The following is an 18,720-nucleotide window of genomic DNA, read 5'->3' on the forward strand; positions in this document are numbered from 1 at the left end:
TCTTCTTTGCTTCTCGTTATCCTATCCATTTTCTTGGATGTTTTTCTCTTAGGTTCCCTCTTCTTTGTTTCTCTCTCTTTCCCTAGGCTTCCTATTTACCAACACTCCTAGTCTTGGGGTCCACTTCTTTTCTTATTTCTAGTTATTTATTTATATTTAGTTCTTTGTTTATTTTATTGATTTTTATTCTCTTCATTTTTTTATTGTTTTACACATTTTGTTTATTTTATTGTTTATTTTTATTGTTATTATGTGGTTTATGTCATTTTTATTGATTTTTGTTGGTCTTCCTATTTTTATATTTATTTTTAATCTTAAATTTTTTATATAGGTACAACATTATTGTTATTGTCATTTTCCTTATAATTCGTTCATATTTTTATTTATAATATGTCCATTCTTTTTTTTATTTTATTATTATTATTATTATTATTATTGTTGTTGTTGTTATTATTATTATCATCACTTTTATTATTATTATTGTTGTTGTCATAGGTATTATTTATTTTTGTAGTACATTTGTAGGTTCACTTGCTTAGTTTTCCTCGTTATTATTTTTATTTTTATGTTATGCTCAATGCTTTATTTGTTATTTTATTGATCTTTATTTTCTTCATGGTTATGTAGATTCAATTCATTTACATATTGCTTTTGAAATAAAAAGCGACAAAAAACAAGGGGGTCAGCCCTTACAACCAAAATGTTGGTGACCAGCACATTACCAATAGAGACCCACAGAGAACATTATAGGGGTAAAAATATACAAAAGTCCCACATAACCAGCAAACTACCATTAACCAAACTAGCTAAATTATAATAGAAGTCTGAAAAGTCTACTATACTACTAAAGTTCATCATAAAAAACTGTTGGCACAACCAGGCCAACACGAGTCTAAGCAATAGCTGGATGGATACCAGCAAAACCAATAATAGAAAATTAACATTTAAAAAAAAAACTTGGATCCAAGGATCCCTTTAAACTAAGAAACATTATTCTCAGTTTTTTCCTTTCCCTTCGCAGCTAGCAGAACCCGAGCCAAATCATCTACAATGAATTTAAAGAGGAGCTTATGATCCTCCATATCCATTCCAACTTCTTCCTTCTCCTGTGCCAACAGTTGGAGGGTGGTGGTAGCGGCATGGGTGACCTTTAGAGAAAATTTAGAGAAGGTGTAGAACCCTTCTTCTAAAGTTTTAACCCTCTTTTCCAATTGCTCCTTGGTCACCTCCTTATTTTGCATTCCCATCTTTTTGGCTTCCTCTTTAAATTTTCCAACTTGGTTGTCCTACAAAACCCTTAGGTTAGTAAAAATGTTAGATTTCTCCTTGATTGGGGAGGAAATAGTAATGGGGGAGGTGTCTACTTTATTACTGTCTTCACAGAAGGTAATGGGTTGAAGGGTAAAGCTAGCTGAAACATGGGTAGAATATCATCTATTCATGGCAATAGACATCTAAACTTGATCGTGATCTTGTTGATAGCTCAAGAATTTGTACACATCCTCTATTCTCCATTCTTCATACTATTGATACAACACATGGACTTGAAGTCTCTCAAATCAACCCTTCTGTAACAACTCATGAATTTTTATGTTCAACTCCTCACTCTCTGCTAGTGTCATCCTGTGCATTGCCTTATTTGCAAAATTTACTCCTAGAATCAAGTCCATTTGGTGACTAATCTTCCTCACTATGGGTAATCCATGTAGTACATTATCTGATATAACGATGCAGGAGCACCCTAGGTTGATTTTTACTCCTACTACTTTTTTTCATTCTATTAGTTATTGTTGAGTGCTAGTTATTATCGAATTTTAGTTGTTGTCGAGTTCTAGTTGGTTGAGTGTTCCTTCATGTGCCGAGTGACGTTGATATTTGGTTCCTTCTTTGACCAATTTTATTTGTGATTGGTTCTTAGTTTGAGCTGACTTATGTATTTAATTTGGATCATGAATTTACTATTAGGATCTTGTCTTGGGATGTGTGCAAATCATTTTAAGGTCAGCCTTCTATTATGTAATGATCTAGTATCTTATGTAAGCCATCTTGGCATGTATATATCTGAGTGTTTAGATCTAGGTTAAGCAAGTTTCAGAGAGTTTAGAGTAGATGTTATTAGAAGATAAAATTTAGAGTTTGATCATAGATTTTGAATTTGTATTTTTGATTTGGTTGTAACCTAAAAGACCTTACAATTGGGCATGTATGCTAATAACTTGATGAATCAATAAAGTGTTGATATTTTTTCTCTCATTGGTGATGTTCTTAGTGTTGTTTTCTTTCGTTATGTTTACTTAGCAAGTGATTGGATAGTTAGGTATGCCTCTAGCCCCAAATTTTCATTCCCTCATTGTGTTAGGTGGTATCAGAGCTTGGGGTTCATCCTTGATAAAAGTGGATCATATAGAACCCTAAGTTAGATTTGGTTGTAGAGTGGCAGATCTATGAATTTGACCTATAACTTATAGAGGGTTATAATCTTGTAGGAACTTGTTTGTAAAGATGGTTCGAGGTAGAGGAAATGTTGACACTACTATTTTGGACATGTTGAGACAAATTGTAGCCAAATTGGATTTTGTGGAGACAAACCAAAGGAGAGGATCAGATCTTGATAATGTGATTTATGATGAAGCAATGGAACCAAACTCTAATCTAGAACTTGAGGAAGATCAAGATGAGGAAATATTGTTGAGAGTGTTGTTTAGGTCACATTCAAAGCCTATTGTGGAAGTTATTAATAATGCTGGAAAATTGGACACCAATATTGTGTTGGGTTGGATATCTAATATGGAGAAGTTCTTTGAGTTTGAAGATACTCCTAATAATAGGAAGGTAAAGATTGTAGTGACTAGGTTAAAAGGTCATGCCTAACTGTGGTGGGAGAATTTACAAACTAATAGACAAAGAAGAGGTAAAGAGAAGACCAGGACCTAGCTAATAATGGTGAACAAGGTGAAGAAGAAACTCCTTCCTACTAATTACCAAGTTATCTTGTTGAAGAAGATGTAAAATTTGAGACAAAAGGAAATGACTATGGAGTATACTGAGAAATTCTATAGATTTGACATCAGATCTAGACATGTGGATGATGAGGTTGAGAAAGTTACAAGGTACCTAAATGGATTGACATCTGGAATTCAAGATGAAATAATTTTTCTGAAATTGGAAAGTGTGGAAGAATCATATCAATATACCTTGAAAATTGAGGATATCTTGACAAAGAAGCATGAACAAAGATAGATAAGTAGAGGTGGTAAATTACAAAGAGGCAGAGGTAGATTGTACGGAGAAGGTGGTAGATCTAACAATTATGTGCAAGATAAGGGAAAATCTGAGTGGAAAGATGATGAGAAGGGAAATACCAAGTGGAAAGGTGGTAATTCTTACCAAGCAGGTACTAGTTCTTACCAACGAAGAGGTAGTTCTTATCCTAGAGTTGATTTTCATTGTAATTGTTTCAGATGTGGTATAAAAAAGGGCATAGATCTTTTGAATGTCGATACTCTGGTGAAAATAAAAGTGGTTGCATAAATGTTGTGATACAAGGTGAAACTATGCACCCTTAGAGTGATCTTGAGGTTGGAGAAAAATTGATGGTAACAAGAACTCTATGTAGTGAGAACATTGAGGATAAAGAATCTATTCATAAAAGTAAGACCAAATGTAAGATAACTAGGAAATGCTACAAAGTGATCATTGAGAGTGGATGTTTAGGAAATTTGGCATCAGAAGAGTTGGTTACAAAGTTGCAGTTGCAGAGGTAGAAGCATCCAAAACTCTATCATGTTTCATGGATCAAGGATGAGCATAATTTATTGGTAAGTGAACAATGTGTTGTGAAATTAAAGATTGGATATTACTCTGACTAAGTGTTGAATGATATTATGCCTATGGATTTTTGTCATATTTGTTGGGTAGACCTTGGAAATATGATAAATATGCTGTGTATGATGGAAGATTGAATAAATATACTATTTGTATGAATGGGCTTATGTATACATTGATGCCTTTGATTGTGTCTTTTGATGTGATCAATTGTACTACACTAATAATTTGCATGGTTAGTAGGAAGCAATTTGAGAAGGAAATGAAAAAGAACCAAGTCTATATTTTTATAATTCCTAGAGGGCTAAGTTATGATATCAATGGTAGAATGATGGAGTATAGTAATGACCAAGAAGTAGATAGTGATCGAGTAGCATAAAATGGTAGAGGTTGAATTCCAATAGAAATTAAAATCTTGTTGAATGAGTATGACAAGATTGTTGCTAAAGATATACCTGATAGTTTACCACTTGTAAGGAGTATAAGTCAGTGTATGGACCTAATTCTTGGAGCTAGCTTGCCAAATAAACCACCATACAAGTTGAAACTTGCAGAAAATGAATAACTTAAAAGAGAAGTGTAAGAGTTGTTGCAAAAAGGTTTGATCAAAGAATTTTGAATCCATGTGTTGTACCTACTATATTGACACCTAAGAAGAATGGAGAATGGAGAATGTGTATTGATTCTAGAGCTATTAACAAGATCACAATGAAATATAGGTTTCCTATGTCAAGGATGGATGACATAATTGATTGTTTGCTTGAATGGTTGGTAATGCATTTTGGTTTTACCAATGCACCTAGTACGTTTATGATGTTGATGAATGAAGTTCTCAAGTGATTCTTGGGAAAGTTTGTGATTTCTTATTTAGATTATATTCTTATATTTAGTAAGACTAAGGAAGAGCATCTTGAGCATGTTAGGAAAGTATTGAGGAGATTAAAAGAGGAGAAGTTGTTGATTAGTTTGAAGAAGTGTTCCTTTATGCAAGAAGAGATTGTGTATTTGGGATTTGTGATTCCAAATGATGGTTTGAGAATGGATACTAAGAAGGTTAAAGAAATTTTGAAATGGCCTACACCTAAGAATGTGGGTGAGGTATGATCATTTCATGATTTGGCTAGTTTCTACAAAAAGTTTATAAAGAATTTCAGTTTTGTTTTTAATATTATGACTAAGACAATGAGAGGAGATAAAAAGAAATTTTAAGTGAAATTCACCTTTTTGGAATTTAAAAGAGTTGAGAATCCCTATTTATCCTCACAAACCAAGTCTGTTGGATTGTTCCTCCTGGGGTTTTGTGAGATATTTTTAGCTTTACTCTTACCCCTGGTGAAAAGTAAAATTCAGATCCTCACACCAATCCCCTTCTAAAATCCTATAAATAGAAGGGAAAATCAAGAGCAAAGGGACCCAAGTTTTATGCATCCAGACTATAGGCATATTAGAGCTATCATTTTATCATCATCTTAGCATTATTGTTGTAGAGATTGAGTATCATTTTAATATCACTCTAGCATCATTTTAGTAGTATTTAGCATTCTTTAGTCTATACATACATATATCTTAGTATTTTCATGTTATTATCTTCATATAATCTACACTTCACATAGATCTCATATATGTCTTCATAGATCTTCATTAATAGCATACTCCCATTCTAGAAATGTCACTAAGATGCTAGCCTGAGTGCTATTTTAGTAGTTGTAGTTAGGGAAACATGAGGTGTTTTAGAGTCATATTTAACAGTGATTTCTTGGGTCTAGATTAGTTCATTATTATTTTGATTGCACTCTACACTAAGGTCTCATGAATACATGATTCAACCATGTACAAGCATCATGGGTTTCTTAGTAATCCTTCTGATTTTGTTTATTTTTCTAATTACTACCAAGTGCTAGTTATTTTCAACTTCCAATTACTCTCGAGTTCCAATTACTACCAAGTTCTAGTTAACTTTGTAGAATTTATACCTATATAGCCAAAGACTTTTGCAAGTTTTATTTGTGTTTCAAAGACACTTTTCATCCCTAAAGAAAATGAAATATCCATCTGCCCAGATTGGTAATTTTTCAAACTTTTTCTTAGCTACCAATTTAGAGTTTACCCAAAACTTGGGTTATGTAAGGGTAGCTCTAATTGTCTTGTCAAATTCCCATCAAGGACATCAAAACCAACAGAATTGGGTAATTGATAAAATAAAATGTGATACAAAACTATAAAACGATCGCATACCTTTAACCCGACAATGCATGCAGAGAGTAGCCACCCCACATTATACACATCAATGGACCACATTGTAGCCTAGAGGTCTTCTCATCAGACAATGCCCTCAAAATGATGGCACTGATTTTCTTGAATTGGCAAATGAGAAGATGGAAAAAATTCCTTTAAAAACACATCCATATCATTCCTGGGCTATGAGAACATTATGATGGGCCTTGATGTAAAGATAATATCATCACTTTCCTTGAAGATCACACTAATTTGAGCTGAGCTTTACAAAAAAATAAAGCATTACAACAAGGCCAAATCTCATTTAGCAAATATAATAAAGAATAATTGTTCCTAGCAATAGTATACAAATAATTATTAGAAAATATAATGTTGGTAAACTACTATAATGACAAAACACAAAGTACAAGAAATTCTCCTTACTAGGGTTTCAAATATGCAAAGCCAAAGTTCCAAGGCAAAGGTGAGGGATAGAAAGATTACCTATCCTAAGAAACTTGTAGGAAAAGAGCATATCAGTTAATAGGGGCTGAAAACATATTTGTTTCTTTCAAGTGTAATGACTATGATGGTGACTAGATTTTCTATCTACACAGTCAAATCGAACCGATCCTCTTTCTGAACTCCTTAAACATTACACTTCCTATACTCTTTCACAAGATTAATGGAAGACATCATCCTTAAATCTATATACTCACAAATATAGCCGTTTATTTATTTTTCTTTCCTTTTGTTGAATGGGCCTATTTATTCAAATTTTGGAGTGGCCTCTGATGGGGAGATTTAAATATTGGAAGAATTATAAAATGAAACAAAATAATTCAACGTAAGGAAATTTGAATATCTAACTAGTATAATATCTATTTTATTAGTCTATGATGCTCACTAACTTTGGGCTTTTTATAAGTTGTGTGTTCATTAATTTTTTATAACATTTATTTTATAAAATATGATAAATTTATAATTTTCTAAAATATAATTAGTAATATTATTATGGGGTTGTAAGAAGAGCGTTGGAGTAGTATTGGGATGGGTGAGCTCCCAAAAAGTCTTGATGCTTCACCTCTATGAGCATCACCTAGATCTAATGAGTGCTAAGCGTTCCATTTATTCTCATGAGAGATGGATTCATGTGTGAATCACCATTCATGTTACAAAGGTCAATTTTTTTGAATAAAAAACTACATAGTTAAATCTTGATTGCAATATCACAATATTGTTATGATCAATATTAGTCTATTTTGAGCTTGTCTTTATGTATATTAATATTACTTTATTTTGAACATGATCTTACACAAATTAATATTTCAAGATATTTTAAAATAGTGCATTCTTATACATCACTAGATAGAAAAAATAAGAATCAACTAGATTATAAGAACTTACATTGAGCCAATTCAAAGCTAAATTTTAAAGATAAAATTTATGTGGCACAAAATTAATTTGAAACCATAAGATTGACCCACAAAGATTTGTAGGTTTATGTAGAGTTCAAGAACAATAAAAATATAATTATGAATTAGTGATTATCATTCTTCATCATAACTTAAAGGGAAAATAATTCCTTCTCTTTACATTTAATTTCCTAAAAGTAGTTATTTACCAAACCTAATTTTCAATTTAATGATTTTTTTTTTTTTGTACTTGTCTATAATTAACTTAGATAGTTTGAACTAGAACAATTTTTTTCTGCATTTTAGGTAAACTTGTTAGATATTACACCATTATAGGGTTTTACTAAATATAGTAAATGTTTTCATTACTTATGGGATTTTACATTTGCATTCTCACTAGGACTAACATTTATGAATCAATATCTATTTCATTGTCATATATATTTCTTTAAAAGGTTAGAGATACATTATGAGACATCCATTTTTTTTGTTTTCCTACACTTGAATATCTTGTGTTCTTTTGTTTTTGATAGGTAACATTTTTGGTATTATATTGATAATTAAAGAAAGTTAAAATATTAGTGGTATGGCCAAATACCTTACTACTATAACTACCCATTTCTTGGCCATACCTATTTCATTACACAAAAATTCAAAGTATGAACACTCTACAAAAGACTAGACCATGTTGTGATATGGAGCCTAATTAGACTCAAAGGTTTATTTGACATGGTTTTCTCCCCATATTTTTTTTTGGGGGGGTTTGGGGGTTGTACCCCCAAGAAAAGGTCAAGGGGTAGCAAACTTGCGGGGTCCTGCGGCATTGGTTGCTATTTTTCCTATTGGACGACTTATTGTAGCCCTAATTTTGTAAGTGGAAAAAGCTTGTATACAAAGGCTTAGGGTTAAGGATTTCATAATGTAATGGTGATATTGTAGCTTCTTGTAGGGATATTGAGCTATAAGGTATTGTGGATTTTAATCAATGGATAATAATAATATTATTGGACTTGTTGGTGGACATAGCCTAGGAATTGGGTGAACCATGTTAAATCTTGGTGTCTTGTGTTCTCTTATTTGCAATCTATTATTTTCTGATAATTGTTATATTTTCATGTAACTATTATTTCTATCTAAGGTTAATCTTAACAAGTGGTATCAGAGCCAGGTTAGTGGTAAAAGGATTTGCACAAAAAATCTTTCTTCATGGTTATTTGGATGAAGAGATATTTATGGCACAACCATAGGGATTTGAGGTCAAAGGTAAGGAGAACCTAGTGTGCAAATTAAAGAAAAGTTTATATGGCTTAAAGAAAGCATCTCAATAATGGTATCTAAAATTTGACAGGTTTATGCATGAGCATGGATATAGTAGGTGTCATTCAGATCATTTTTTTACTTAAAGAGGTTGGATGATGATAGCTACAATATTTTATGTTTATATGTTGATGATATGCTTGTAGCTGGGTCTAACGCAGATCACATTAAGGGGATGAAACACCAGTTACCACATGCATTTTCTATGAAGGATTTGGGGGAATCAAAACAAATCCTTGGTATGAAGATTTGTAGAGATAGGAAGAACAAGAAATTGACTTTATCTTAGGCTAATTATACTGAGAAGGTGTTGCAACATTTCTCTATGGATAATGCTAAAGCTATCAGCACACCTTTACCTAGTCATTTGCAGTTGACTAAGGAGATGTGTCCCAAGACACAGAAGAGGAGGATAAGATGTCTAAAGTACCCTATTCTTTAACTATAGGAAGCTTGTTGTATGCTATGGTATGTGCTAGGCCAGATATTGCACATGCAGTGGGAGTTGTTAGCAGGTATATGAGTCATCCTAGAATTGAGCATTGGAATGCAATTAAATAGATTCTCAGATATTTGAGAGGAACATCCAATAACTTTTTACATTTTGGGGGCTCTAATACTAGTTTATAGGGCTATGTTGACTTAGATTTGGCAAGGGATATTGATACTAGGAAGAGTACTATAGGTTATGTATTTATTGTTGGTGGGGCAACCATGACCTAGGTTTCTAGGTTTTCATAAGGTTAATGCTTTATCCACTTAATGCTTTATCCACTATAGAGGTAGAGTATGTTGCTGCTATAGAGGTAGCCAAGGAGATGATATGCCTTCAACTCTTCTGGGAAGAATTGGGACACAATTATGGTATCATTTCATTCGGTCAGTTTTGGATGATGGATAATTAAAGCTGGACAAGATACATATAGATGACAACCCAACAGATATGTTTACAAAGGTAGTGACAAGGGAGAATTTGAATTCCTCTTTAGCTTCAATTGGTCTTCTCAATTGAACAAAATAACAGAACAACAGAGTCCAAGGTCGTTTGATATATTCCAGTGGAGCTACAGGTTTAGCAGTGCTATGATTAGTCTCCAAGTGGGAGGTTATTGTTGTGGAGTCTGATCAGTCTCCAAGTGGGAGATTGTTTTGATATGGAGCCTAATTAGACTTAGAGGTTTATTCGGTGCAATTTTCTCTCCATATTATTTCTACGGGGGTTTTGGGGCTAGGCCCCCAAGATGGAGTCAAGGGGTAGCACCCTTGCGGGATCCTAGGGCAATGCCCTAGGTGCACTTCGTATCACAATATAAGGTGGGGTCGAGGGGCAATACCCCCATGGGAATTTTTAGGGGTAGCTCCCCCAAAGCCAAAAATGCCCTTATATTGTAAAAAGCGTCGGTTGCTATTTTTCATATTGGATGACTTATTCTAGCCCTAATTTTGTAAGCGACAAAAGCTTGTATAAAAAGGCTCAGGGTTAGGGATTTCATAATGTAATGGTGATATTGTAGCTTCTTGTAGTAGTATTGAGCTATAAGGGATTACAAATTGTAACCACTAGATAACAATAATATTAGTGGACTTGTTGTTGGTGGATGTAGCCCACAAATTGTGGGAACCACATTAAATCTTGTTGTCTTGTGTTCTCTTATGTGCCATCTATTATTTTCTAATATTGGTTATGTTTGCATGTAACTGTTATTTATGTCTAAGGTTAATCCTTACATACCACCCATCCCATATACAAAAAAGAACAAAACAAAACAAAACAGGGTATCTGCTTGCATTCATCAAAGTCACCACCATCTGGTATTATTACTCCTTGAACCAATGTGTTACTTCCTCTTGAGTAAAAGTTGGTATTGATTGATCATCCATCACTAATATTTCCTGCCTCCCCTAATGGTGCTTATCACTACCCTCCCCCTCTTCTTTGAGTAGCAAGGCATCCACCCAGACTCCCTTTGATGTGGATGCGCTCCCCTCTAGTTGGTTCTTCTTCACTACTTGGTGCAGTAATTATTTCCCTAGAGCAAGCATGCTCTTTCTTGACATGGCTTTCATGAAGCCTCATTTGCTCTCCACTGACACCCAAATTTTCTTAGTCAAGAACTCCACTATCTTTTTCCATCCTTGCTCTGGTTTGGGGATATGGACACCTTATGGATTTGAGGAGGACCACATGACCAATGGTTGAACCAAAGAATCCCCTCCACCAATTAGCATCCAAGGCTTTAAACTCATCTCAATACCCACACCCAAGACAACTCTCTCAATTATGTCTTCCAGCCCCAAGAGCCACTACCCATCCACACATGTTGCAACAAAACAATAGACCTCCTCCTTCAATTCCCCCACCATCAATGCAAGCGCTACAAACAAAGATGCCACATCTAGGTTTGATCTCCTCTTGTAGAATGTGTTCAAGTATTCTGGCCCAAACATCTATTGCACTCCCTCCAAGAAAGTTAGGTCATCAAACAAAATATGTGTTTGAGACATCACATGGTAATCTATCCTTTGTAAGTTTGCATTTGAATATTAGAGCCGAGAGCATAATTTGCCTCCATTTCCATTGCGTTAGGAAACAAATGAGTTTGGCCTTCCTTTTTATCTAAATTTAACTTCCTTGGAACTCTCTAGAATTGAAGTACCAAGGAAAGAATACACTCAAGCTAGCATGCATGGAGGATTGGGTGTCTCTACATGTCATTATATGATTTAATGTTGTTAGAGGTAGGAATCATGATGCCTTCCCCTTAAAATGACACAGGATGAAAAGTTTCATATGTGTTTTAATGTATCTAATGGCCAAAAAAAAATCTGCTCTTTAATCTAATGAAAGGTGTCACAAGTCCTCAAAGATTTCATTTTGGGTACCCATTGCTACATTAGCACCCATGTTGGCTAACATGTTTTCTATCCTATTTGCTTCTTAGAATGAATGAGAAACCTTGAAGTCATCAAATTCTAGAAGCAAGTCTTTCATCTACTAGATATATCTATCAAGGTGCCAAGCCTCCAACCTCCCTCTCTTTATGTCATTTATGATGATCTATGAATCCCCTTCCAAATGGACTCTTTTAAAGCCTATTTTTTCTCCTAACACCAAAGCCTCTCTAGCTCCACAATATTTTGCAATATTATTCATGCCATCCTAGAAGCATTTGGCTACAAAAGTGAGAATATTTCCCTTATGGTCTCTTGCTACGCAACCACACCCCGATACTCTTGGGTTTCCCCTAGTCACCCCATCAAAGTTAATGTTGACCCATCCTTCCTCTAGAGGTGTCCAACACACTATTGCCCTTTTAATAGTTGGATTAGCCCTAACAAGCCCATGAACGAGTTGAATATCTTGTGTTCTTATCTTCCACAAGATAAATTTCTTTATTTATGTAGCAAGTTCTACTTGGGACCCTAAGATTTCTTTGAGAGTGCAAAAAAAGGATCTAAAATTGATGAGAAAATGTATGCAAGGGAGCCAAAAGTAGATGATTGGATCTAGTATATGAGAAGTGTGAAGTTTTATGGCACAAAAAGAGGATGAAATACTATCCTATGAAGGATATTAGGATTAGAATGAGCATGAAGAAGTAAATATCTCTTGTGAGGTAGATAGAAATAGAAAGGAAGAACGGTCTCTTCAAAGAATCTTGCAACCCTTTGGTAAGGGTTGAATGGAGGGATATGTATTTGGGAGTACCATATACAAGTAAAGAATCTAAATAGCAAGTAGATGTTGTGGACTATGTTAAAAATATGAAGAGTTATCTATAAGCATCACCTAGATGTGCTAAGTGTTCCATTTATTATTATAAGAGATTGGTCAATGTTGGATCATTACTCATGAAATATGGGTTGATGAGTTTGATTTAAAAACTACACAATTAAATCTTGATAGAAATATCACAATATGAAGAGTGTTTTTAGACCAAATTCATAGATATTAGTAATCCTAAGTTTGATAATAAGGTTGACACCATCACAATTATGGACATGTGGTAATCAATTGTAGAGTAAGAATAAATAGAGGAAATATTGGACCTTGGATAACTACCAGTATGACATGTTTTCATTGTCATAAGGTTGGTCATATTGCTAGGTTTTGTTAGATGAAGAGAATTTAGGAAAGCAAGTAGTGAATGAAGAGAAAGAAAAGAAGGTTGCAACAATAAAAGAAACAAAGAATCAAATGAGTAATATTTGGGTCAAAAATGATGAAATCAAATCAGTGATGGTCTTAAGTGATTAGATTACTAAGAGGAGGGGTGGGGGGTGAATAGTTATTAATCAACTAAAAAAATAACTTTTTCACCTTTTAAACATCTAACCAATAATTAATTTAAAGCATTAACTAAAAGCATCCAACACATGAAATTACTCACGCATTTGACATAGATATTTTGGCCATGTAAAAACCCAGCATGGGTCAAAACCATGGTGGGGTTTAGTAACCATAGATAAATTGTACTCTTCTAAAGTATGCCCTATTAGGAGATTAATCCTATTAGGAATTGACAAAGACAAATTTAAGTCCCACCCTGTTAGGGGATTTTTCTTTAGCCTTGTGAGGATCTTTAATCTATTAGGAGTCACCTTGTTAGAGAACATTGAACATTAGTCAAAGTACCACCCTATTAAAGGATTTACAATTTAAGGACCTATTAAGATTCACCTGGTTAAGGTATTTCACACATTGTAACTATTAGGGAACAACATAAAGATTGATCTATAAAACAACACTATCTTTGTCAAATTAGATCCACTTAAGCTCTCTTACTCTTCTCAACTCACTTCTCCTCTTTCTGGCTAGACCGTACCTTCCACTTTTTCACACACAAGCTAAACCATAATCAACGACATCAAGCTTGTCTTTTCTTTACCTATTCATACCTTTTTTGTGTTTCTTCCTCAGACTTAACATATATCTAAATGTATTACAATTGGTAAATTCAAATATCCTACTTAGGCCCAACCTCCATAAGATGTTATCTTATGTTACAATTTACTTTATATGTCCATACCAATCAATTCATAGTATTATGTACTAGTGGTCAACACATTTTGACCTATCATGTGCTTCCTCTAGAATCTTCTCCACAAATTCAATATAGACTATTGTGATCCCACATCATCAACTCCATATGTATGTCCATGTCAATACATTACAACTAATTCTCTCTCATTTATTGAAACCTTTTCAACTATCATTGATTCTAGTTAACTGGTCATCACTCAAGAACTCATTCTTTATTAACTTGTTTGTCACTTCTTTAACCTATCTTTTATAGATTCACTAGTCACATGTCTAACCTGAAACTATTTTAACTGTCACCTTTCCATCTTAGAAATTCTTTACCTATCATGACAATGAGTTTCTATCATAACTATATCAGCTTCACTGTCTAGTAAACATCATTCTTCTCATCCTCTTGCAATCACTTCACTTCATTCACCATGGATTTGATAAACCAATCAAATAGTATATCATTTGCCACTAAATATTCTAGAAGTTGCACTACTACCTCATTAGTCATCTTGATCTTCTCTCTGCTAGTAGATATCAACATATGCATATCAAGAGAGATCACCAAAGATCTCTTGACAATCATACACTCAAGTTTTACTACAACACTCATTTATGATCAATAACTTGTTGAGAACACTAGGTCTATAGTTAAAATTAATAAAAACACAATAATGGGTCACCATGCAAGTAAATTATCATTATTTGTGTCATCAATCACATAATCGGTTATGCCAACAGTTAGAGGGACTACATCTACACCAAGTCTAGAGCTCATCCATCAATCAACTAAGATATTACAAACCTAGGGGGAGCTCCATTAAAAAATCTATACATGAACTCCCTATATCTATGTGCAATAAGTTTTATATTCATATTTATATGTAATATGATGTGTAGTAAAATGATATGCAATTTTTTAGCTTCATCTTGAGATCATATCCATTTGGCATGAGAATCTATTATGTGAACTCTAATTGGCTAACTCAACTAGTGAATAATCAAACAATGTTGTGTGATGGGTTATAAAGGTGAGTTTAAGTCTCATTTGGTACTTATGTATTCAAAGGTCTTACCAAGAATTGACACAAGTAATTATCTAAGTGATCTAAGAGATTTCAAACATTGGGAAAATGATTTATTAGTGATTTGATAGAAGATGAAGTGAAGTATTTTGAGAACCCCTAAAGGAACCCTAGTTCACAAGATTAAAAGGTATGTATCATAATACAAAGATTAATTTTTTGATTTTCCATAATGGAATCTCTAGTAGTAGTCAGTGTTACATATACACCTCATATAGAGTTTAAGAAACATCATTATAAGTCCACATGGTTTAACTCATTAGGCTCCCTATTCAGTATGCCATATGGAGTAATGCACATTGATAATTTTAGAGCATATATCAACTACATTAATATTGAATACTTAGGTTCTCTTTCTATATTTGATTTGTATAAGAAGTAAAGAAATGATATTTTGGCCATTAAAGATGAACACAAGGTTTTGGAGAGAAAATTTTTGAATCATACCATCCAACTTTTAAGAGTTCAAAGAAGAATGCATTAGTTAGGTTTTGAGCCAAGTCCATGACTAGTCCTTGTCGGTGGACAAGCCATACAAGAACACCAAGCAGTGATTCATATAGTGATTGGGTAGTGTGTTACCGATAAAGTCCCATTTGTAAGATCAACTCAATAAGATGAAGTTACACTAGTAACACAGTCAAAGTGGGATAGATAGGAAATGACTACGAATAATATCATCGATCCAACACTAAGATTTACATTGATGATTATTGTATATAAAGTGTTCCAATCAAGTCAATTGAAAAACATAATGGAAAGTGCTATTTTGAGAGCTTATAAAATGGTGAATGAGGATATAGACTTTGATTTTTGTAAAGCCTAAGAGATCATCTATGCACAAATATGGAGAAGATCAAGACAAAAATGAGGACTCTATTTAGATGCAATTAGGTATTGATGGGATTATTCTTTTACTTTTGGAATTTCTTCCTAGGTATTGAAAATATTGTATGGGTGGAAAACCTCCCGATAGTAGTGCAAATCAATAAATTTATCAAAATGTTGGGTGATACACTTACAAGAACAATTTGGAGTTACTTCAAAAAAAATTAGCAAAAAATTCATTTGAGAGAAAGGACCCATTACATCATGCTCTTAAGGATTTGAAGAAGTTAAAGTTATCACTACTGGTAAAGGAAAGGTAATTTCCTAGAGAAAAACCATAAGTGAAACAAAATGGAAGGAGAAAGAGTCACATACAGTGAAGGTTTCTCAAAAGGTAAAGGCAAAGATGCTAAGGTTGATAAGATCCATCTTGTAAAGAAGAGGAAAGTAGTTGAACTAGTACAATCTACACCAAAAAGGAGGAAATTAAAAGCAAAACGGGAGAAGATTGCAGATTCAAACAAGGAGAAGCTACTAAATCAAATGAAGGAAAACAAGAACTAAGAGCTAGTGAAAGTCAATATAAAATAGTTGAAGCACCAACTAAGAGGCCTATCTAAGGAGAAGTCAGTCATTATAACAATGTATATAAATTTGTTAATCAATTAGAAAAGTGGGGCTTGTTACCTAATTTTAGGAGATAGGGTGTGTGCAACAAGATGGTGTGCAAAAAGGGGGGTATAAGTGCACACCTTTTTTTTCTCTAAAAACAAATAAACTTGATCTTGGAATGCTCATTTGAGGGTCATGAACTCATAATGAGAAAATGTGTAAAACACAAAAATTGTAGGACTCTGAATCTGGTTTCTAAATTAGTAAGGTTTTTTAAAAATGGATAAAATCAAGATGGTCAAACCCCGTATGCACAAAAAATTGTTCTTGTTATTTGTTGAAAAATATAACATAGTTGTTTCTATGTGCTCAACAAAAGATATAGTTCTATTTAGTATTTTGAAAAACCATTTGCAAACCTGATGAAGTCAAAGACAAGAATTTATCTTAGAAGGTGAAAAAATGTCTAAAGCAATGAAAAATGGAGTGAAATCATCAATCCAAGCCTTTGAGTGGTTTAACAGGCCTATTACCAAGCCTAAACATGATTTTGTTTTTTTGTTAACAAATGCAATCACATTATGCTTCGTATGACTAAACTACCATACTAGACATACCATCATCCCATTATGTTTTGTAAAACTAAATCAGAAATATCATGAGCACATTATGTCTATGTAAAAGTAAAGTCAATTGTTCAGAGGCCTAATAGGCATTATTAGGCCCATTTAATGAACAAAATACCCAAAAATGGATTGATTTCATCAAATAAATGATTGGATCAACTAGGGAACTATAAAATATTTCTAAATCCCGAGTTTCACACTTTGAATGATCCATGCATGGGAGATATTAGAACCATCACATTTTTCAATCACTTCATTGTCCTATTTAGAATATTGAGGGAGTAATAAAAAAATACGGTAAGGAAAAAAGGTGTATTAACAAAGACTAACCAAATCCCACCATATAAGGAGTGTGGTGGAGGGACAACGCACAATAGGTTTTATACAAAGATTTAAATGTTAATTCTATCAAGGAAAGTCTAGCTTCTAGAACTCAAACTATGGATCTTGGTATCATTTTTTTTTTGTTCATCCAAATAATGACCCTTACAAGGTAGACCTAACTGCAATGCAACAATACAATGTAAGTTCATTATATAAAAGAGAGATTCTTGTGGTTGAACTAGAAGATAAATTATCTTTTGAAGCAATGATAGATACTTCCTATGAAAGCTCTAAGGTGCGTTGATTCATTTTAGTCAACTTTATCTTTGACTTTTATCATGTAGGAAAAATAAGTGAAGGGTTTTTGTGTGTATATCACGAATAGGAGGAAGAAGGGTCTAAAATTGAGCCAAGGGTGGACTACTATGACAAACAAGGAAACCTACAATAATATTCTTCTCACATGGACAGACAAATTATTTGAGCTCTTAGTGAGATGGAACAAAAACTAAAGCTCGACATTGATAGCCAATTTAGTGTAGACCTTGAAACAATGAAACATGTTAATAAGTGCTCTGGTGGATGTATGTATATAATGGTGGAGGTGCCCCAATCTCTCTCTCTCTCTCTCTCTCTCTCTCTCTCTCTCTCTCTCTCTCTCTCTCTCTCCACACTGATAAAATTGTGTTCCTTGATACAAGTAACAATTAATTATGTGTGAGTGTATGAGATCAACAACAAAATAATTAATAAATAGAGAGGGAATTAAAAGCCCATCAAGCAACTTCTATGTGTGTGTAATCTCAAAAAATAAATTTAAAAAGAAAGAGATAGAATTTTCCATTACAATATAGTAGTTGGAGGTGTCATCTATATCATAAGATTTCCATGATAGTCTATTAGTTGGATGTTCTATTAGTATGGCAACTTATTATAAAAATCATTAAAAAGGAAAAAATTATGCAAACAATTTCTTCTCTTTACAATCTTATTTGCCACTCAAACATAAGACAGGGACTCAAGCTCATACAAGCTCTTGTTACTTTTAGTTTTATTATTATTATTGGTGTTCTCATTTATTGATTTTTGTTTGTCTTCCTATTATATATATATATATATATATATATATATATATATAGGTGCATCATTAATGTTATTATATTTTTCCTTGTAATTCATTCATATTTTTATTTTTAATGTGTCCTTTCTATTATTATTATTACTACTACTACTTTTATTATTATTATTATTGTTGTGGGTTTTATTTATGTTTTGTGGTACATTTTTAGATTCACTTGCTTAGCTCATTTAGTTATTATTTTTATATTATGCTCAATGCTTTATTTGTTATTATATTGTTCTTTATTTTCTTCATGGTTATATTGATATAATTAATTTATATATTTTTATTTATTTAATTATATTATTTGATTTATTATTAT

Source organism: Cupressus sempervirens, chromosome 4 (assembly GCF_028749045.1).
Source record: "Cupressus sempervirens isolate cs-2001-9-10 chromosome 4, ASM2874904v1, whole genome shotgun sequence".
Classification (NCBI taxonomy): domain Eukaryota; kingdom Viridiplantae; phylum Streptophyta; class Pinopsida; order Cupressales; family Cupressaceae; genus Cupressus; species Cupressus sempervirens.